Below are 24,121 nucleotides of genomic sequence, written 5' to 3' on the forward strand. Positions count from 1 at the left end.
TCCTGTCAGTAACAACTTGTTTGTGGGGATTCAGATCCCCACAATGATCTAAACCACACGAGTGTTGCATCACCAGCTAACTGAAAGTTTTAACTTATTTAAAACATTGCACAATATTTTTGTTCCAAACCTGGCTTGATTTCTTAAAACTTTTTCTGGTATAACAACATTGGTTAGGGATGTGAGATTTTTAATAATTTTTTATACCAGCAAAAGTCCTAGGCAAAATGCAGTTACGCTGGCAAAAAAAGTCCTTTTTTCCCCCAAAATAGCTTATTTCAGGGAACTGGTATAGGTTATACAGGCAAAAAGCACTCTCTTGCCAGTATAAGCTGCACTTGGAGGGTTTGCTTGTGTAGCACTAGTGACAAGCCTTTTCTAGTGCAGACTAGGTGCAAGTCTCTGTGAGACAAGGGTGAAGCTTCTGGCTTCAGCTATTTGAGGTACGTGAACACAATTTCTGAGAGGAAATTTGAGATAGGAAATGTGGTTGACTTGTTTGTTTGTTTTTCCACACTCTAAAGGCTTAAACTATTTTGCTCCAGATCAGAAGGAAATTAAAAAAAAAATCACCTTTGTGTTGAGACTACCCACGGAAAATACCACCCCCGTAGAAATGTTTGTCAAGTTATCAGCAACTGAAAAGGGAGGGATAGACTGGCAGTTGGGGTGACCCCTCGTGCCACGTACTGGGTGGGTTTCTTTTCTGCAAAGTGCTACTTTGCAGTGAATGTTCCAGTCAAACTTCTTTTCCTAAGTAAAGCCCCTGGCTTATCCTGCATCTTGGTCAACTCTGTCCTGCCTTACTTTAAGTATCTACAATCAGCACAACGTAGAACTGGAGTCTGGTAAAATCAAAAGCTAATGAAAGTCACACTTTACAATGTAAACAAAGCCCCTGCTTGAGTCAACAATATTCGAACATATACCTGCCTGATTAAGGATTTGGCACTTTTTGTTCTGCCTATGTCTCTGCTTTTGTTTCTATAGTTTAACTGCAATGGCAGGTGGAACAGAAACAGGCGATTACTGTTAATTCGACATCTCGTCTTTGTTCATGCTGCCATGCTAAGAAGGGGAAATGGTAACACAGTCATCATTCTTACGAAGTGATCACTTGAGTAATGCAACATGCTACCTGAGCATTTTAATGAAGAACCCTCAGACTATCCAGTGTTAACTGGCCACTTCACATACAGAACATCAATCCGATAATTAACTCTACCATACATTAGGGCAGTGATACTCTGCCTGAGGCTCATGAGCTGCAAGTGGCTCTTTGTAGCACATGCTATTAAAGCACTGTGTGATTTAATCATCAACCAATCAGGATGCTCTTACTATGTTATTAACCAATTGTAGTTGATAAAATAATAATACTCGGTCAGTCATATAACTATATATATCCCCCTGTCATACTGTTTAATTCACAGTACTATGGCTCTTTTGAGTAATGTTGATCACTATTTTGGTTCCTGACCCACCGGGGTCCGAGTATCACTGTATTAGGGAGTTGTATGGGAAAGGATCCTTGGATATGACGGCCATTACAGCGCTGTCCTAAAAAAATACCCTGAAATGATTATTTCACTGTTTGCTCCTGAACTAAGAGGACTAATATGTGCTCCAGCATGGAAGGCAGCTGGAAAACTAAAGTTCTTCAAAGGCGTATTTCCAGTAATGGGAAGCTGGTCCATAGTGCCTTGACATTGCAGAAGCCTTTGCAGACCCCCACTGTGCCTCAAGGCTGCAGAATGTCCCTTGATGTTGAATAACAAAGGAGGTGAAAGAGCGGTCTGTGGCACTGAATGGACACAGACAGGTTTCCTACCGTTCTTCACAGTCGAACTCAGATGCTTGGAGAATGCACTTTCTTGGATAGGCCTGGATGTTTAGCATCCTTAGGGGCTACTCATGCAGTTTCCACAGACACAGCCTTACAATGGTTCTGCGAGCGCCACATGTCAGAGGGCACTGTCTCATCAGCCTGAATCTACAGAGGCAACTCCCAAAGAACAATAGTTGCTAACATTTTTCTATGTGAACTACTTTCAAAGTAGGAGCCACTACACAGGTGTGGGAGATAGAGGTATGTGTACAATTCATTTTGTAGGCATGCTGTTCAACTCTGCTTCTGCACCATGGACCAGCTTCCCATTACTGGAAATACGCCTTTGAAGAACTTTAGTTTTCCAGCTGCCTTCTATGCTGGAGCACATATTAGTCCTCTTAGTTCAGGAGCAAACAGTGAAATAATCATTTCAGGGTATTTTTGTAAGTATGGCTGTATTGGTACAACTGGTCAAAAGTCATATGGAGAGCAGCAGCATAACTGATTCAATTAAAGGGTAATTGCAGCAAAAACTATTGTTGGCCTACAGACTCCTCACTTCAACACTACCCTGAACACACCAGTGTATTGTGGTTGAAGCATATATTACCAACTTTGGCCTGTTATATCCAGAATAGGGGACTCATAGAGCAGGAGAGAAAGCAGGGCACAAAGGGGCTAAACCTCAATGGCATGTTTTAAAATAAAATTGAGATTATTCAATACAATAGAACCTCAGATTAAGAAATGACCAGGCAACCACACACCTCATTTGGAACTGGGCCAAAAAAAGTAAATACAGGATTGTGTTAAACATAAACTACTAAAAAAAATAAAGGGAAAGTTAAAAAAAAAACAAAAAAACAATTTGACAAGGTTTGGAAACTGTTTCTGTGCTTGTTTCATTTAAATTAAGATGGCTAAAAGCAGCATTTTTCTTCTGCATAGTAAAGTTTCAAAGTACTATTAAGTCAATGTTCAGTTGTAAACTTCTGGAAGAACAACCATAATGTTCAGAGTTACAAACATTTCAGAGTTATGAACAACCTCCGTTCCCGAGGTGTTCGTAACTCTGAGGTTCTACTGTATCCTGGTTAGCAAATGTTAGTTTATTTATATTCACATGGTTCAGAGTCTACTATAGCCAAATATACAATGTACTCTGCATGGACATCTTTGAAGCTGACAAGATATACATAGTTTTACCTCCAATTCTCCTCATGAGAAAATTAGATAATGGATTTTATTGTATGGCAATAATACTTTGCACTCCTGTAGCGCTCTCCTTCTAAGAATGTCAGCATGCTTTGCAAACATAAGTAAATTCACAACACCTCTTCTATAGCCAATGTATTTCATAATTGTACCTTCAGGATTTCTTAAACCATTCCTTGGAGCATCAGTGTTGGTCACTAGGCCCTGGTCTACACTAGGACTTTAGGTCGAATTTAGCAGCGTTAAATCGATGTAAACCTGCACCCGTCCACACGATGAAGCCCTTTATTTTGACTTAAAGGGCTCTTAAAATCGATTTCCTTACTCCACCCCTGACAAGTGGATTAGCGCTTAAATCGGCCTTGCCGGGTCGAATTTGGGGTAGTGTGGACACAATTCTACGGTATTGGCCTCCGGGAGCTATCCCAGAGTGCTCCATTGTGACCGCTCTGGCCAGCACTCTCAACTCAGATGCACTGGCCAGGTAGACAGGAAAAGAACCACGAACTTTTGAACCTCATTTCCTGTTTGGCCAGCGTGGCAAGCTGCAGGTGACCATGCAGAGCTCATCAGCAGAGGTGACCATGATGGAGTCCCAGAATCGCAAAAGAGCTCCAGCATGGACTGAACAGGAGGTACGGGATCTGATCGCTGTATGGGGAAAGGAATCCGTGCTATCAGAACTCCGTTCCAGTTTTCGAAATGCCAAAACCTTTGTCAAAATCTCCCAGGGCATGAAGGACAGAGGTCATAACAGGGATCCAAAGAAGTGCCGCGTGAAACTTAAGGAGCTGAGGCAAGCCTACCAGAAAACCAGAGGGGTGAACGGCCGCTCCGGGTCAGAGCCCCGAACATGCCGCTTCTATGATGAGCTGCATGCCATTTTAGGGGGTTCAGCCACCACTACCCCAGCTGTGTTGTTTGACTCCTTCAATGGAGATGGAGGCAACACGGAAGCAGGAATTTGGGGACGAAGAAGAAGAAGAAGATGATGATGATGTTGATGAGGTTGTAGATAGCTCACAGCAAGCAAGCAGAGAAACCGGTTTTCCCGACAGCCAGGAACTGTTTCTCACCCTGGACCTGGAGCCAGTACCCCACGAACCCACCCAAGGCTGCCTCCTGGACCCAGCAGGTGGAGAAGGGACCTCCGGTGAGTGTACCTTTTAAAATACTATACATGGTTTAAAAGCAAGCATGTGAAAGGATTAATTTGCCCTGGCATTCGCAGCTCTCCTGGATGTACTCCCAAAGCCTTTCCAAAAGGTTTCTGGGGAGGGCAGCCTTATTGCGTCCTTCATGGTAGGACACTTTACCGCTCCAGGCCAGTAACACGTATTCAGGAATCATTGTACAACAAAGCATTGCAGTGTATGTTTGCTGGCGTTCAAACAACATCTGTTCTTTATCTCTCTGTGTTATCCTCAGGAGAGTGAGATATCATTCATGGTCATCTGGTTGAAATAGGGTGCTTTTCTTCAGGAGACACTCAGAGGAGCCCATTCCTGCTGGGCTGTTTGCCTGTGGCTGAATAGAAATGTTCCCCGCTGTTAGCCACGGGGAGGGTGGAGGGTTGAGGGGTTAGCCACGCGGTGGGGGGAGGCAAAATGCGACCTTGTAACGAAAGCACATGTGCTATGTATGTAATGTTAACAGCAAAGTTTACCCTGAAAGACTGTAGCCACTGTTTTATAAAATGTGTCTTTTTAAATATCACTGTCCCTTTTTTTTCTCCACCAGCTGCATGTGTTTCAATGATCACAGGATCTTCTCCTTCCCAGAGGCTAGTGAAGATTAGAAAGAAAAAAAAAACGCACTCGTGATGAAATGTTCTCTGAGCTCATGCTGTCCTCCCACACTGACAGAGCACAGACGAATGCGTGGAGGCAAATAACGTCAGAGTACAGGAAAGCACAAAATGACCGAGTGGAGAGGTGGCAGGCTGAAGAGAGTAAGTGGCGGGCTGAAGACAGGGCTGAAGCTCAAATGTGGCGGCAGCGTGATGAGAGGAGGCAGGATTCAATGCTGAGGCTGCTGGAGGATCAAACCAGTATGCTCCAGTGTATGGTTGAGCTGCAGCAAAGGCAGCTGGAGCACAGACTGCCACTACAGCCCCTGTGTAACCAACTGCCCTCCTCCCCAAGTTCCTCCACACCCAGACGCCCAAGAACGCGGTGGGGGGGCCATCGGCCAACCAACCACTCCACCACAGAGGATTGCCCAAAAAAACAGAAGGCTGGCATTCAATACATTTTAAAGTTGTAAACTTTTAAAGTGCTGTGCTTAAAGTGCTGTATGGCATTTTCCTTCCCTCCTCCACCACCCCTCCTGGGCTACCTTGGTAGTCATCCCCCTATTTGTGTGATGAATGAATAAAGAATGCATGAATGTGAAGCAACAATGACTTTATTGCCTCTGCAAGCGGTGATCGAAAGGAGGAGGGGAGGGTGGTTAGCTTACAGGGAAGTAGAGTGAACCAAGGGGCGGGGGTTTCATCAAGGAGAAACAAAGAGAACTTTCATACCGTAGCCTGGCCAGTCATGAAACTGGTTTTCAAAGCTTCTCTGATGCGTACTGCGCCCTCCTGTGCTCTTCTAACCGCCCTGGTGTCTGGCTGCGCGTAACCAGCAGCCAGGCGATTTGCCTCAACCTCCCACCCCGCCATAAACGTCTCCCCCTTACTCTCACAGATATTGTGGAGCACTCAGCAAGCAGTAATAACAGTGGGAATATTGGTTTCGCTGAGGTCTAAGCGAGTCAGTAAACTGCGCCAGCGCGCCTTTAAACGTCCAAATGCACATTCTACCACCATTCTGCACTTGCTCAGCCTGTAGTTGAACAGCTCCTGACTACTGTCCAGGCTGCCTGTGTAAGGCTTCATGAGCCATGGCATTAAGTGGTAGGCTGGGTCCCCAAGGATAACTATAGGCATTTCAACATCCCCAACAGTTATTTTCTGGTCTGGGAATAAAGTCCCTTCCTGCAGCTTTTGAAACAGACCAGAGTTCCTGAAGATCCGAGCGTCATGTACCTTTCCCGGCCATCCCACGTTGATGTTGGTGAAACGTCCCTTGTGATCCACCAGAGCTTGCAGCACTATTGAAAAGTACCCCTTGCGGTTTATGTACTCGGCGGCTTGGTGCTCCGGTGCCAAGATAGGGATATGGGTTCCGTCTATGGCCCCACCACAATTAGGGAATCCCATTGCAGCAAAGCCATCCACTATGACCTGCACATTTCCCAGGGTCACTACCCTTGATATCAGCAGATCTTTGATTGCGTGGGCTACTTGGATCACAGCAGCCCCCACAGTAGATTTGCCGACTCCAAATTGATTCCCGACTGACCGGTAGCTGTCTGGCGTAGCAAGCTTCCACAGGGCTATCTCCACTCGCTTCTCAACTGTGAGGGCTGCTCTCATCTTGGTATTCATGCGCTTCAGGGCAGGGGAAAGCAAGTCACAAAGTTCCATGAAAGTGCCCTTACGCATGCGAAAGTTTCGCAGCCACTGGGAATCGTCCCAGACCTGCAACACTATGCGGTCCCACCAGTCTGTGCTTGTTTCCCAAGCCCAGAATCGGCGTTCCACCGCATGAACTTGCCCCATTAGCACCATGATGCATGCATTGGCAGGGCCCATGCTTTCAGAGAAATCTGTCTCCAAGTCCTGATCACTCATGCGACCATGCTGACGTTGCCTCCTCACCCGATATCGCTCTGCCAGGTTCTGGTGCTGCATATACTGCTGGATAATGCGTGTGGTGTTTAATGTGCTTCTAATTGCAAAAGTGAGCTGAGCGGCCTCCATGCTTGCCTTGGTATGGCGTCCGCACAGAAAAAAGGCGCGGAACGATTGTCTGCCGTTGCTCTGACGCAGGGAGGGGTGACTGATGACACGGCTTACAGGGTTGGCTTCAGGGAGCTAAAAATCAATAAAGGGGGTGGCTTTACATCAAGGAGTATTTCAGGCAGGACTTCACGGAGGGTTCCAATAAGAAATGGTGCACCTAAGTTATTGTTCTTATTGGAACAAGGAGGTTAGGCTGGCCTCTGATTGATACGTGGCTAGATTTACCTCGCTGCACCTTCCCTGTGAGTGACTACAGTGTGACCTAGAGGAATGAGTTCCCTAGACGGGGGCGGGGGGGAAGCAAATGAGTACAAAACAAATGTGGTCTATTTCTTGTTTTGATCCACTCCATCTATCTTTTACATCTTTGGCTGGCAGCAGACGGTGCAGAAGGACTGCATGCCATTCACATCTCATGGTTGCCCGGCAGAAGATGATGCAATAGGACAGCTAGCAATCCGTATCGCCTGCCTCCTCACCATAAGATGGTTCAGTAGGACTGACTGCAGGACTAAAGAGAATGACTTGATCAAATCACTCCAAATTTAATCCCTGCACCCATGTCCGTCCAGGCGCTCCCGGCCGACGCGGCCAGGAGCACCTCAGTCATGATGACGGCTACCAGTCCTATTGCACCGTCTGCTGCCACAAGGCAATGGGTTGCTGCTACTGTGTAGCAATGCAGTACCGCATCTGCCAGCACCCAGGAGACATACGGTGACGGTTACCTGAGCGGGCTCCATGCTTGCCGTGGTATGGCGTCTGCACAGGTAAATCAGGAAAAAAGGCGCGAAACGATTATCTGCCCTTGCTTTCACGGAGGGAGGGAGGGAACGGGGGCCTGACGATATGTACCCAGAACGACCCATGACAATGTTTTAGCCCCATCAGGCATTGGGATCTCAACCCAGAATTCCAATGGGCAGCGGAGACTGCGGGAACTGTGGGATAGCTACCCACAGTGCAACACTCTGGAAGTTGACTCTAGCCTCGGTACTGTTTAAGCACTCCGCCGAGTTAATGCACTTAATGCACTTAGAGCATTGTCTGTGGGGACACACACACTCGAATATATAAAACCGATTTCTAAAAAACTGACTTCTATAAATTTGACCTACTTTCATAGTGTAGACATAAGAACATAAAATACTAGACTAGATGGATTATTGGTTTAATCTGGTATGGCAATTCCCAAATAAATGTTATGGTTTTAACTTAGTTCTATGGCTTAGAACTGTTTTTATTTGTAATCTATTTCTATAGTCTCTATTACAATCCTTGCAGTCCCTTGTTGTCTTTCTTCTGTGTCTGTGAAAGGAGCAATTTTGGTTATTATTGCCCAAAACTGCTCAAGATTTTGTATTCCCATGGGAGGGAAAACCCATGAAACTTTAGTCTCTTTATTTTATACCATAGCCTTTTTAAGCCCTGATTAATCAGTGGCGGTTCACACCTCTAATGTACCTATTTTTATACAATGGTCTGGGAAGTTTTTTTAAGAAGAGTGCTTTGTAAGTGGAAACTCTATTGTGCCACAGCTGATTTCCCCACAAGTACATCACTTTTCTATCAGTCAGACCTGGAATAATGGGATACATTTCATTTGTACAATAAGATGATTTTTACTGTTTTACCCAAAATTATTTTGTGCCATAGGGGTAGTAGCATAATTCACAGTACTGCACCAATTATACTCACTTCCACCTTTTTTCCAGAGAGTCATTTCCTCTTAGGGAAGAGTCATTGTAATCGGACAAAAGAAAAAACCTGAATTTGGCAGCATGAAGCCACCGTAAAACTTTTAAATGCTGCTTTGGAGATTTTGCAGAAGCCACGATTCATGTACTTTTTGGGTTGATCACACTGATTCAGTTCAAACCATAGTAAAAGCATGCTCGCAAATCCTGAAAGGAATGGGCCATTTTATAGCACTATGGTAGAAGCAGCACAGAGTCAAGTCTGAACCGCATATTACTGAACTAGTGACTAAACCAAGACACCTAATAGAAGAGTCAATGGAAAAATGCATCACAAAATAGATTTAGCACATTTATTGGACAAGTGTAGTTCAAATTATGAGCAGTCTACAAGGGAGTGTACATCAGTATATTTTGCAAAAATAGTGAAGTCTTACAGTTAGATTGCGCTTTTGCACCATCTAAAGCAGAGATCCCCAAGCTGAGGCCTAGGCCAGCCCCCATGGGGGGCAAGGAGGGAGCGCCACCCAGCTCCGCCCCTGCCCCTGCCCCCGTCCCCAGCTGTGGTTCCAGCCTTGGCCCCAGATCCGGGGGAAGAGGAGTGCAGACAGGAGTAAGGTGGGTGAGAGGTAAAAAGTTTGGGGACCACTGGCTAAAGCATATGGCTGTGCATAGGTGCCCCCCTCTAAGGAAGGAATTGTGCCTCAGTACACTGGCAGTGGCATGCAGAGTATGCGTAGCTACACGCCGCAGTAACCAGCAGGCTGCATCCGCACTGCAGTGTGCAGGTACGCACAGCAGTCCCTACTGATGGAGCCTTTCCCGGCTGCTGGAGTCTCTCACTGTGGTGGGAAAGGCTCCGACAGCGGGACCCTACACTGCTAAAAATCACCATGTAGCTGTGGGGGGGGCGCTGCTAGGGTGAAGAGAGAGCTGCGTAGGATACATGCCCTAGGTTCAGGTACATCTGTACTCTTCAACTGCATGGTCTACACTGCTATTTATACCTGTGATAGGGAGGCATGCAGCGTATGTATGCAACGCGCTGCATTTAAGTGTAGTCAAACCCTCAGAGAGGCTCAATTTCCTCCCTGCTCCGGTAGTAATGTGCTACTCTGCCATACAAGTAGTAAGTTATCCTCCCAAGCCAGCTCAGTTCTGCTGGCCGACATGTTGAGGTCAGAGCCAAGGCCCTATCCACTCCACACCCCTCTGTGTGGGGGAGGGAATACTGGGTGCACAGTCCCAAGTCTGCTGTCTACACCCACACTATAAATGAAGGCTCTTACTCTTTCTTATGCCACTGCAGAGGCACATAGCCCATAATTTGCCCAAAAAATCCATAGACTTTCCCCATTTCCAAGAACAGACTGAGCAACAGCATTGCTATGGTATGTCTCATTACTAAGGGCTAGATTGTGGCTCAAGCTCTCTGGATTGGTGCAAAGTTAGTGAGGGTCCACTATGGTTATGGTAGAAAAGGCCTTTGCACTCTTAGGGCCCAATTGAGCTACCCTCGCAGTGAGAGGAACCTCACTTCCGTATGGTCCCAGTGATTTTAGTCAGCTGCTCATAGAACAAGGTCCCACTCAGTGTGAGTAAGCGTGACAGAATCAGCCTCCTTTTTAGGAGCTTATTTTCAACCCCTTTGGGTTGAAATGGCGCATACTTGTCCTCAGTGTGACGGAAGGCAGTTAATTTGTAAATCTTGCTGGTTTGTCCCTTCCCCCCCATTTATCAGACTGGGCAAGAGAGAAAATTTTCACCCATTTCATTATGCAGAGGCCTCTGGGCACTCAGGTGACTAAGAACTGGGGTATTTTCCATCTGGAAACTAATCCACGTTTAATGCTCAGTGAGGGCAAGTGCTTCCGCTATCTTAGAACAATGGTTAGGGCCCCAGTCCTGCAGGGAGGACTGCACAGGTGGATCTATGTGCCCACAGTGAGCCAGGGAAGTCAATGGGGCTTAGCCCAGGCCTTTGAAGGCCTAAGTATTTGAAAATGGCAGAGTGATTTTCCACTAACGCCGTAACTGGTTCTTTCTACAGTGCCAGAACAAAACAAGCATTTAATGGAACACCAAAATGTTATTCCAACAGAACTGGGAAGTTTTGTCATTTAAAAGTTAACACAAGTTCTGAATGTCAGCCTTAAGGCCCCCTTAGAGCTGGAATTGGGGCTTTTACACAACAAGCCACAGAGGCCTAGAAGAAGCACCAGGGAGATTGGGTGGAGTCACAAGGCATTTAGGCACCATACTGAAATCAGTGGGAGTCAGGCACCTAAGCACCATTGTGTACCCCATCCATTGAGCCTCAGAGACACTTTCTGGTGGGTGCTTGGGTTCAGGCACAGTGAACACTTTGTGCCAGCCTCCTCCTGTACTCCATGGGCTGGCAGAGGAGAGAGGGGTAATAGCCAGGCCTTCTTCCTGTCTCCTTTTCAGATACCTGTTCCCCAGAGGCAGCAGGAAGTAGTCCCTGCCTTCCCTACACTGCTTTTATGTGTGGTCCTTGTATAGCCTTGCAAAGAGGGAAGCTTCTTGTTCTCAACTGCAGCTGAACAAGGGCAGCACATAATTTGGGCCTTAGTATCTTTCTGTAGCTCAAGTATGTCCACTACAGATTTTCAGTTGGGCAACATCTAAAACAGAACACACCACACAATACTTGGCATCAGCATTCAGGAATTTGTACCCACTTCCTGACAGATTTCCTGAAGGTTCATTAGCAGTGATTAAAGGGCTGCGACGATTAACCCCTGCATTCCTGAGAGATGAGTGTTTTAACACAAGGTCTACTGTGTACATGGGTTCTTTTCTTCTTGAAACCTCTTACAAGTTATTCACCAATTCTAACAAGATCAAAGACCAGCCTAATAGAGACCTGAATTCCTCTGGAGAGTTATCAGGTTTGTGCCGTGGATGCTGGGAAATAATTTAAAAGACATATATATATACACAAGAATCACAATCTCAGGCATTTTGTCTTTTATACATAAATCTAAAAGGCACATTCAAATAAATCTAAGAGGTTTGAGGTCTAATAAAATGGTACTTACATAGCATGTTACATTTTCAAAGCCCTTACACATCGGCTGCCTGGGAGATAGGTAACTTATTGTCTCCATTTCACAGGATGGGAAACAGACACAGAAATTAAGGAAGTCTCCACTAATTTTGAGTGTCTACCTCAAGATACCTATGCCCTGATTTTCAAAGATGTTGACAATCCACAGCTTCCAGTGACTTCAACAGCGGATTGTGGGTTCTCAGCACTTCTGAAAATCAGGCCCAAGTTGGGAACACAAAAACTGAGCTGCACAAAATGACTGCACACTTTTGAAAATTTAGGCCTAAGTGAGTTGCCCAAGGCTCCAGCAGGATATCAGTCAGAAGTGGAAGTCTGAAGAGTTCCTGCCTCCCCTCTTAGTTTGCAAGAAAAACAGCCCAAGGCATTTGTGTGATGCTGACACTGTCTCATCCCAAACTGATAAAACCAGCAAACGTTCACCCACTACAAAGAAAAGCTCCATTCTATTATGTAGTAATATTCTGAACTGTCATTCAACTCAGGAAAAAAGAGGCCAAAGGGAAATGGTTAGAGACTTGACAAGTTATTTAATCTTTGCTATACAACAGCTCCCGAAAGCTAAAGAGGTGTCTACCTGCAAAGAGTCCTCTATTTTCTGACACTCCAAAGCAGTTCTCAGAGTGTTGATGCTCATACAAACTCCCTTCAGCAAAAATAAATAAATAAATAAAAATAGCATTAATGAGAGGTGATAAATGTCTTTGTTACTCAGTGCTGTGAGTATGCTGAACCACTGAGTCTCAGCTCAGTTCTCTGGACACAGATTTATCCTGCTGAGTTTATGAAATTCTCCTTTCAGCTCAAACAATTCACCACTAATTTGGTTCCTATCCTGGTACACTGGGTATAGGATATTTTGGTGGGGAACATTTCACTTTAGGATACGTCATTGAGTAGGTTTTTAGTTTAACCTACAATTAGCCTTTCCTTTGGTATCTGCCACTTCCTTAGTTTCACACTTGAGTTGTGATCTTAAGCCTTATGTTCACTTAATCTGGAAGTTCATATACCTAACAGTGAAAAACAAACACTGAGAGTAAAAAACTTCTTCCTGGCTGAGGTGGATGTACAAAGAAGGTACAAACACAGTGCAGGACACTTCTCAGCAAACTTCAGCCCCACAGAAATGTCCTTCAGCAGAGATCTTGGGAAGAGCAGCACATACAATAAGATTTGAATTATGTACATAAAAGGGCTTGGGATGGTAGCTAGGCATCAGTGACAATGATCATGAAGATGGCCCTGCTAAATTTAAGAATGTTCAGAGATGGGGTTTTGGTTCAACCTACTACAAGCAAAGAGACTAGTTGTGGATCTAGATCCAAACTTCACCCAAGTTTGAGGGTATACAGACCTAGAGTTTTAGTTCAGGCCTGGCTCTAACTATAGCATCTTCTATGCAGCAGGTCCTCATAGCAATTCACAAGCTTTATTCTCAAACCTCTATACAGCAGTTCTCAACCAGGGGCTGGGGCCCCCTACGGGGCCACCAGCAGGTTTCAGGGCATCTGCCAAGCAGGGCCAGCATTAGACTTGCTGGGGCCCAGGGCAGAAAGCCAAAACCCCAATACATGGGGCTGAAGCCTGGGGCCCTGAGCTCCTGAAGCCTTCATTCCTGAAGCCAAAGCCTGAGCAATGTAGCTTCATGGGCTGGGGGTGGGCTGTGGCAATTGCCCTGCTTGCTACCCCCTAACACTGGCCCTGGCTTTTATATGCAGAAAACCTGTTATTGTGGCATAGGTGGGCTGTGGTGTTTTTATAACATGTCGGGGGGGGAGGGGAGGACTGAGATACAAAACGTTGAGAACCCCTGCTCTGTAAGACACAACCAGACTCTCACCTCTAACAACAACTTTACTCATCTCACTTCAAGAAGTATTTCATCTTCAGCACTTATGCCATACACCATAACTTTTTCCTAATCATGCTCACTCCTACTTAATTAATGTGTAATTCCCATTTAACAAAATACTTCAAAACAAATGGAGCCAGACTCCAGCCTCTCACCAAGTTGCTCTGCAACATTCTGGCAGCACAAAACAGCTGGAAACTCTGTAGACCCAGCTATTTGGGGATTCCCCTTGCTAGTGCTGCTACTCTATATGCCACTTCTTCTAGTGATCCCCCTCAGGCTGCTTTAAATTGTGCCAGGGGCTGAATTAGCCTTTGGTTGGCTTCCACCAGCATGGTCCCCTCTCTGGTCTTGTGCTAAGTGCAGGCTAAGTGTGCTTAGCCAAACCAGAGGATTTGGTCTGTGACCTGAATGCACACAAAGCACCATATCTTTACTGCATGGTTCTGGAGTTCAGGTTGTAGGTTTGGTTGCAAGTTTGAGATTAGGGATGGAGCCTAGGAGAAGGTGATATTAAGTGATGAGGTTGGGTCATTGTTTGAGAATCAGAAAATATCGACTTAGGCTGTCTATTTCCTGGATTTTGCTTGTTTGCGGTGATGTGAAATGCTATTCAGGAACTTTAAGTGAATGTAGGCATTTTGGGGTGTGGGGATAATTATAAAAAAATAGTTCACTTCTACAACAGACTATTTAACAGAACAAAGCAATGTAGCACAATGGTTTGCGACAGGAAGTGATCTTGGCTATCTTAGTTAAAGAAAAGTATCACATTTTAAATGGATGAAAGTCTGGGTCATTTCCATGAAACGGGGTCCTTCTGTATAGTGATGTTAATACTAATGTTATAACATCAGAACAACAGATAGAAATGCAACACAGTGTGCAGAGAATGGAGCCTATGACTGCATTTGCAATTAAGTTCTTGTTTAACAAGCTGTTTTTGTGCTTTTTGGTTTCTTTCTTGCCTACCTTTGAGAATAAAAATAGGTTTATATGGGGAGGAGGGAGGGATGAGTGAGGTAGGAAGATTGCATGCTTGTAAAATTTCAGTAGCCACATTTGTTTTTTCTCTCTCAAACTGAAAATGCAAAATGCCTCATGGTGACACTACAGTCTGCCAAGAGCTCACCCGATGACACACACAACTGCCGTGTGGCCTGGAATTGATCAAAAGAGCATTTTTTGCAGTAAAACTCCAGACTGCCTCTTCTAAAACCACAGTATCTAGTGCCTTTGTTAGATGGACATGGCTCCCTGCTATCTCTGAATGATATATTCTGGAAAAGCTTTGGTAGTTTTTGCCTTTAGAGTTCTTTGTGGGGGTGTTGTCTCGTTGGCTCTCTTTTCATTTTTTTTTCCTGCCAAGCTGCTTTAATCATCCTAATGAACATTCTTGTTGAATCTTCTCTCTGCTTAATTCAGCAACATCTGATCCATAGAAGATAACTGCTCTTGTACTATATAATACTATTCTTCTGTATTGGTCAGTTTTCCAGTTCTCAAGCTGTGGGCTGTCACCAGAACTCATAAAGCTACAGAGGTTTCCATTCCCCCATTTATGGTCTTCTGTTGAAGGAGATCTGGTCAGTCACTTCCAACCAGATCTTCTGCAGATGCCAGGAGTACACCATATACAAGTCACGTGATCCCATAGTAGCTTCTTGGAAGCTCAGTGGGAATGGGCACAAGAGGTTCTGGGGCAGATCTGGAAAGGATCAGCTACGTGTGAAGTCACAGTATGAAAAAGGTTAAGAGCCCCTGCTGTAGAATGCATGCTTTGGCAGAGCTTCCTTACCATAGTGCCTTGCTCTGTCAGTCTTAGGAAAGTTGCTGTATTTGTGCTCAGGTTACTTTACCCCACAACATGTTACTGCACATGCAGATCTGGTAAATTAAAAGTGTATTTAAACAAACCTAACAATGTGTCAGCTGGGCTTGAATGACTGAGATAGTGATTGAGGGCAACAAGTACAAAGGTACTTCCCCTGACAGGAGAGATGCTGCTTGCAGGATAAAACTGCCTACAAAATGGGCTACTCCGTCCAAGGGCAGGGTGCCTTTTTAACTAACTGGGTAAAAATCACAGGCTTCAGTAAGCAGGGCACAAATCTTCATAGACTTTTTCCATCTTTTCATTGTACTTCTTTGTTTTTAAAGAGTAAATAATCTGCCCCCTAAACATTTGGACAGCTGGCAAATATCACGGCTGCAAGCTGGAATCTGCTTTTCCACATCCCATTTGTGCTAGGACTGCGGATTTTTTTTTTTTTTTTTTAATTCTAAACAAATCCCCGAAGAATGTGACAAAATCATGATGTGCAGCCAGAAACTGGCCCTAACCCTTAATATCCATTCTCACAGGTTACTGCCATTGTTCACCCAAACTTATCATGTTTCTAGCGTCCTTTCATTTGCCAAAATTTGCTGTAAAATACCTTCTGTCCAGGCTGATGGCTTAACCCTTTCACTCTTGGCAAGAAAAAAAACCCAACTAACTCTTGACCTTTTCCTTGTTTTTTAACAGAGAGTTTGCAAAAGCAACAATCCTGATTTCCACATCATTCTCATTTCTCTGTTCTTGTTATTTTAAAACACTTATGAGGCAATATCATAAATCAAAATCAAAGCGCTCTTGGTTTCTGTGGTGACCAAAACTAGCTACCAGTGGAAAATGTGTTTGGTAGGAGGCGGAAGGGAAATTAGATCTCAGTTCAGTTTCAACATTATTGCAACTGGCAATCTCAGCAAAGAGGTGAGAGACCCTGGAGCCTGACTACTCTCTCCTTGCTGGGGCAAAGCTGAGGTATTCAGAAGCAGGGGGATACTTCTTGCTCCGGAGTGTGCTGTACCTGGTTCTGTGCAGAGAAGACTCCAGTCTCCCAGAAGGTCAAGCCAGCACTTTTAACCAAATTCAATTCACTTTAAAGGAGGATGAAACGAGTCTCTTGTCATTTATAGGATAACTAAAATATAAAATCCAAAACTCGTAGTGTGTTAGCTTGGCCGAGAATACTTTGCAGCATGACGCAGTGGCTCACATTTTTAACTTCAGCCTTTCCTGCTGCTCAGATCATAAAAAGGCATTGGGAAGGTGAAGTTTGTGGTTCACAAAGAGTCCCACCTTCTAGCAGCTATTCTTAGCAGCAGGAGCTTACACCGGTTGATGTGGCTGCACACTGGTTTGACGAGTCTTCCTTCCTCCCAACCCTGTGCAGTAGCACACCCCAGAGTGCACTGCCCCACACTGCTGTTGATGCTGTGCTGTGTGCCTGTCCTGGGGGTGCTGTACCTTCTGCTGCCACAGTGTGAGAGGGCTACCCAGGGTGGATTATCCCCATGGGAGAATCCTCTTAGGGCGGGCACTGGGTGGGTATGTCAAGGATGTATCCATGCCGCTGTGGCCATTTCAGCTTGTGCTCCAAGTCATATGCAGCCTTAGGGAGGCCATGATTTAGAGCAGATCCCAGGGCTATATAAATTGCACTGGCCTATTTCAGCCTTTTGAGCAGCCTAGAAGTGAGAGGGCACAAAGACACCTTTGCCCTCACCTTCCCCTGGGTTGCATCTTCTGCACTGCACCTTCTGGAGGCCCAGCACAGAATCTCAACTCAGCCCCTGATTTTACAAGCCTTGCCTAGACTAGAGGATTTTGATGTTACACCTCCCTGCTGCTGTGGGGACACACCTCATGTTCAAACACACAAACGCTTGGATAGGTGCGCAGGTGCACTCCTACAATTCCCATTTGCTCAAAACAAGGCTCACTGCCATTGTAATCTAGACTAAGAAACTCCATGAGAGAGAGTAATAGTGCTGTAGCTGCACGGCTGCAGCCGGGATTCCCAGCACAGTCCCTATAAAGCCCCTGCAACCCCTTCTGTGAGCACTCTCTGTGCATCGCATAGAAATTCCTATACTATCAATTGATTTCTTGTTTTGAGCTACTCCAACTGCTGTAATTTAATCCACATGTTTTGGAAGGCACAATGCAAATGGATCCATCTTCCCAAACAGGTCTGGCCCTCACAACCATGGAGGGGTCGTCTCTCATGTACACACTGCATTTTTTTATTTATAAAAATGCATTGGATTATACAATGAAAAATATGTACATTTCACATTTTAAAAAGAATTTGGTGAAGAAGCTCTCCATCCATGCATTACTATTCCTGCAACATCCTGCTTTGGGGATCTATGGGATAGGTGCCCACAGTACATTGGTACTGCAAGGGTTGGAGAGAATGCTGTGTATAGACACAGCACAATTGGGCACCTGGAACAGGAAGGCTGGTGTGGACGCACTGCTCTATTGGCCCATTACAATGGTTCAAATGAACTTTTGTAAGTTGCAATGGTGCCATTCTCTAACATAGACAAGACTATATGAGATACATTCTACGATAGCTTGAACAATGTGAAATTTTTGCACCGTTCCTCATTCAACCCTATTTGCCTTTGAGCAGAAGCATGGTCCAATACTTGGGGCTCCAGCCTGGGACTTGAAAGCATGGGTTCAAATTCCTGCTCTGTCACAGACTTTCTGGGCAATCTTGGGCAAGTCACAATCTCTTTTGTGCCTTAATTCCCCCATCTGTAAAATGGGGATAGTAGTACTGCCCTTCCTACCTACCTCACAGGATGGTTTTGAGAACAGATGTTTCACAAATTATGAAGTGCTCAGTTATTACAGTGATGGAGGCCAAATAAATACCTAAAATAAAGCCATGAGATGATCAGAGAAGAAACAGGAGGGAGAACACACTCCAATACTTGGAACTTCTGGGCAAGAGAGCCAGTTAATTCCCTGCTCTCTAAGTATCTGAAACAGAAAGTGGGTTTCCTATGATGTTTTAGCTACGGTGTGTTAGAGGGGAGAGAAGTTTCAATATTGGTTTTAACACAGTTTTCCGTTCTACATTTTTATTAAGCACCCCTGCGAATTTAGTGCCATGCATGCAGGCACTGCTGAGAGGCCACTCTCTCTCATCTGTATCTGTTAAATTATGCATTTCCATCTGGAAGGAGACTATACAGGGCTGTAGGCTCTCTTCCACTTCTTAAAGTAAGGAATGGAGAGGGATTTAATTAGATTGCTGGGTGGTTGAGAATAAGACTAGAGCAAGACCTGGGTGGTCTTCAACTGGAAAACAAAGCTGCAAGTTGTTTTGTACAAGCCTGCTTCTGTTTGGTCATGTTTACTTTGTTCATGTGCACTGATTAAAATCCAGTTACCAGTCAGATAAAAAACTCTCCTTATAGGACAGTATGTCTAGCGATTGGTATCAGGGACTGAGATCCAGTACTCTTGGCTTTCTTTCTGCTGTGCTACATTGTCTCTCTTTGTGACTTTGGCCACGGCCTTTTGGCCCAGTTTTCATAGATTATCAGCACCTTCGAAAGGCTGGTCACATTACATTTTGTGTCTCATTTTTCCTCTGTAAAAAGGGGATAATAAATCCTTCCCAATCTCAGATGCTTAAGTACTTTGCAAAGTACTTGGAAATTCCTAGTACTCAGAAAAGTACAGGATATTATCATTCCTCCCTCTCCTGCTCCTCTGGGTCCTGATTCAGAGGGATTCAGTGTATTCCTAACTTGTGTTGAATTTAATCTCTCAAGCTCTTAATGATCATCTACATATGCTGATGTGTATTTAAAGGGTCTGAATCAGGAGCAGAAGTTATGATGAGCAAATAGATTCCCATTTACACTTAACTGTGAGTCAAGTCACATGCAATTATTTCAGTCATGTGCCCTTTCACAGTTAAACTGAACTTCAGAAAATAACGGGTGCATCTTTAAATAGATTTACAATGCAGATTGCGGATTGGAGTGTCTTGCAGATTCATTTATTCCTTATTGTGTCTCTGTTCCAAAAGTCAATGGGTTCCATATTAGTAAGAGAGGAAAAGCAGAAGACTAAGTCAGAAAGTGGGCTATGACTGTAAATAAATGTATTCGCTAACTTGTTTTGGATGCATGTTAAATAAAAGAAGCTATTATACACCATTAGCTTGTGGCACATTAATGGGAGCTCTGTACATAATTTTCTTGTGTTTATGTGTGAATAAGCCCTACTGATGGCCAAGCTGTTTGCCTGATAGTTACTGGACTTTTTAAACAGGCCCTCTCTTTTGTGGTCAGTGCCCTTTCCCATCTCATGCTACAGCTATGGATGGGAAAAGGTTAACCACACAACAACATTTTTCTCCTCTTAACAAGTTACAGAAGTTTCCATCAAACACAATGTCTGCCAAATATTTCATTTACTAGCAGCTGCATTTGTATTTTGTTGAGAGGTAGTTGAAACAAAGTCACTGTTCTTTGTGCAAACTGCATGTTAAATAATGTACAGCTATGGGAGATTATTAAATAGCGAAGACATCTGATAATATTACAGTCAACCACAAGTTCCACTTCTGCTGATGCACAGAATTTTGAGTAATTAGTCATTGCATGGAGTGTTGTATTTATATCCCCTTGTGCCACAGCCGTTAGACCATAAAGTCAGAAAACAAAGAATTGCTGTTATTAAAAGGCTGCTCTCTGGTTTATTTATATGCTACAGCTTTATTTCAGTGTCCACTTCACTTTTCTGGTTTGGGCATTCTCCAGACCAGGAGATAAGTCTAAATCAGAGAATTTTAGTGTAAACAAAGTTGCTATATACAAGACCTCTCAACTTCTAAGAGGAAAAAGCTCAGAGTTTCCATAAGGCCACAGGAGTAGAAGAATTGTCTTGAAGTCAAGGGACAACTCTAGCAATAAGGATTCCTAGGTTCTGTTCTTGCCTTTGCTGTAGACTTCCTGTATTAAATACACATAAATTAATATCTCCATTTTACAGATGGTGAAAATGGAACTCAGAGATATTATGTGGCTCATCCATGTTTATATAGCAAGCCAGTGGCAGATCCAGGACTCCTTACTCAGTCCTCTGGTCTAATCACTAGACCACACTGCCTTCAATAGACAACAATTACACTATAGAAAACTGTAATCATAGGTATTGTGGCCTATCTAATAGGGCATAACCATCTACTTACATCAGTCTTTTTTTTTTTTTAATAGAAAAATAAAGTTCATGACAACTTCAAAGTTCAGGACAAAGTCACTCTTAATGTGCTTTCTATTTCTTTAAATGCTTTATCTTTACCTCATTTCAATAGTGCAAACGAGGGCAAGATTTAATTCACTGTAACCAGAAACCAGAAGAAAAACTAATACAACTGGGGACAAATTCACATTGTAACAATGAGCTTTCCCTTTGCATCTTGTTATAAAAAATTATATTAATATTTATGGCACAGAAATTCAGAATGATGACAAACAGCATCCATAATCCTTCCTAGATAACGATGGAATCTCAGAGCAAGGGTGACTATACAGGATACATTATACACTTATTGCAAGTAGTAGGCATGACTGAGCAGGGAAAAATTGGAATTTTATCCTAGGTCATAAGTGAATTCCCTGTTTATGAGCACACGTCACCTCAACCTGTGATCCCCACAGCTCTTATTTCAAAGTAGGGTTGAGTTTGGTCAGTACTTGGATGGGACGTGCGAGATCTCTATGGAAAGCCTTGGTAGTGCAGGAAGCGGTACTAGAAATTCAGTAGCTGCACTCAAAGGGCACCATGGTGCTAGAGATGCTGTGTTTTGCATGACATAAAACAGACACCTTTGACGTCTTGTGATTATTATGGGCACAATTTTGAAAAATGGTTATAAGTTTGCCATTAAATATTTTGTGTGCACAAACTCACCCCATTTGTAAGCGCACACAGTATTTGGATGTGTAAGTTAGGGACATAGACATCTAACTACCTGATTCTAGGTGCCTGAATGTGGGGTTCTGTGCACAGAAAATTGCAAAGTGCAAATTTAGAAGTCAAATGGAGGTTACTAAAAATGCCTGATACTTGTCAGTTCTTGTTTTACACTGTTACATAGTGCTACTGTGTACCTTTGCAGCCCATCTGAAGTGGGATGCGTTTCAGTAGTTGGCAGTATGAGACATAATGTAGATATACACACAATACACATTATGTGTTATCTATTTCTATGTAAAGGTTTGTATAATTTTAGTAACTCTTATGAAGTGTTCTGGTGCCCATCTGAATAAAAAATGCTATATAAATGGAAGATCATGATCTTTTAAAGGTGTATCAGTATAGTGCTGTGTATTTAATGTCATTTCAAGTAAGGTGAAAAATAGCTTCCTCTAAAAATAGGTAAGGAGAATCCATAAATGTAGTTTTAAATAGACATAATTGATCCTCTGGAGCGTATTATGTTATTTCATAAATTAATCTCACTTGAGAACACCTGACCTAAAATCCCTCAGCGTGCGTGCTCAGTAGCTAATATTAAGTGGCTTGGCTGTATATATTTTTATTTTCTTCTCAAATCACAAAAACTGGATATCACTTTTGGATGGTTACCTAATACAGTGTTCTTGAAATTCAGCTACATACAAAGTTAGCAAGAACAAGTAAACTGAAAAGAAAGCCAATTCATTCCAATAGAGATTTGTTACAGTATGTCACGGTAACAGGAGAAAGAGACATTTGGGTCTTACAACACCCTGTCTTGCAAAACTTCCTTCTAAATCACTATTGGTGCTCTAGATATATTATACTGCCTACGGTGAAATCTGCTAGCAATCATAGGATGTATCAGATACTTTAATAAAGCCCTCACTTAGGTAATTAGGGACAAAGAAATTCCACAGAGTTATTTTTTTCTTTATAAAGTGTGGGTGAAAAATGTCAGATTCTCAGGCCTGAAGGCTGATATGCCTATTTATCCACACTGCTGGCATGCCAGTGGTGCAAGCTTTTCCCATTGTTCTGCAGATGGGCTTCAATCCTGATCTAGAGGGACCATTTCTAGGATTGAGAGGAGAGTTCAGACTCTATGGTCTGCTTGGTCCTTAGCGTGTCTTATGAGATTTGTTAATGGGGTGGGGAGACCTGTCCATACCACTGGGAGAGCTCTGTTAAGCTCCACACATGTTTTGTCTGGGCCTACACAAAAATTGCCAAAAATTTTCATCATTGCTACCACTGGAGGTGCTGAACTGGTGGCAGTTCAATAATGATGGCAGCGTTACTGTAGCTACAGCTTCAGGCTGCTGCCCACACTTAGAGGTCACAGCAGGCTTATAGGACCTGGTCTGGTACCAGCATTGCCAGTTCTCGTGATTTTATCAGGAATCTCGCAATATTTGGTGTGCTGCTTAAAGCCCCATTTGCTGGAATCAAGATATTGCATTAGAATGTTAGCTTTCATTTAATTTTTTTCTAGCTCGCATGGCTGCAGAGTAAAGCTTGCAAATGTGACTTGAGTGCACCCTACTAAAGGCTCAGACACCAAAAGGCAAATAAAAAGAAATTAACAGGACGTTTTTTTCAAAAGTCTCATGATTTTAAGCGTATGTCATTATTTTGGAACACTTGGGGTTGGCAGTATTGTGACACTTAAAACACAGGGCCACCAACACTTTGTCTGAACTAGAGGTTCCACAGTTAATATAGTCAAGTCATGATGTTCTGAACTGCCAAGCAAGATAAAAGGCACTTCTCAGCACAGTGTGTGGTTTCAGTATTTATATATTATCCCACCAGCAGCAAATCACTTTAGATATCATATATTAGCTGATCTGACAGTAATTTGGGGCTTCTTTTGAAAAGGGAATTCACACATTTCTTCTTCACTTTTGTGTGCTGTGTTGTGAAAAGACACTGTTACAACAGGACCTTGGGCATGGAAAGATTAAATGATTTGCCCAAGATCATACAGAAACTCAATGGCACAGTCAGGAATAGAACGTCAGTCATCTCTTAATTCCTGGTCTATGGCTTATCTGCAGCACAATGTTGTCTCCAATAAGAATAATGATTTGAGTCATCATAAAAACCTCAGGATATTCCAATCATTAGTGTTAGCTTCAGGTGACTTCTTGGCCAGGGGGAGAGGGAGAAGAATCTGACATACAATAGTATCAATACATCACAATGCAAATCTGGTCATAATGATCCTCTGCTTTGAGTGAAGTGGATTTTATTCCCAGCTCTGCCACTGGCCTGCTGAGTGACCCTGGCTAAGTCACTTCATCGCTCCATACCTCAGTTTCCCCATCTAAAATGGGGATGATATTTACCTCCTTTGTAAAGCACTTTGAAATCTACTGATAAAACCACTATAATAAAAACTAGATATTATTATTAATACATTTCAGATATGTGAGGCACCAGATGGTCAAATCTCCAAATGTTTCTATAATGGATTATTGTGGCAGAACATATGTAATAGTATTCTATTACATTCATCAGCTAAACATATAGTTAGTACATACAGTGAGGCAAATTCCACTCTCAGTAACATCAATAGATATAGTTTGGATTGATATCAGATGTAACTGAGCACAAAATGTCCTAGTATACACAATGTGATAATATAATTTTGCTATGAGAACTTTTAACTGTTGCTTTAAAACTGTTGCTTTTCATTTGTGGTTCAGTTAGCAGTCCTAAATTCTGTTAAGGTAGGGTATTCTACATTTCATTTTGAGT

At 43.4% G+C, this 24,121-nt stretch overlaps 1 protein-coding gene across 5 annotated transcripts in view; it reads right to left on the reverse strand.

The window, feature by feature from the left end:
• RBKS (ribokinase) overlaps nucleotides 1–24,121 on the reverse strand; it is a 113,373-nt gene that overhangs the window by 3,168 nt on the left and 86,084 nt on the right. The window lies entirely within an intron of this gene.

Source organism: Lepidochelys kempii, chromosome 3, assembly GCF_965140285.1.
Source record: "Lepidochelys kempii isolate rLepKem1 chromosome 3, rLepKem1.hap1, whole genome shotgun sequence".
NCBI classification, from domain to species: domain Eukaryota; kingdom Metazoa; phylum Chordata; order Testudines; family Cheloniidae; genus Lepidochelys; species Lepidochelys kempii.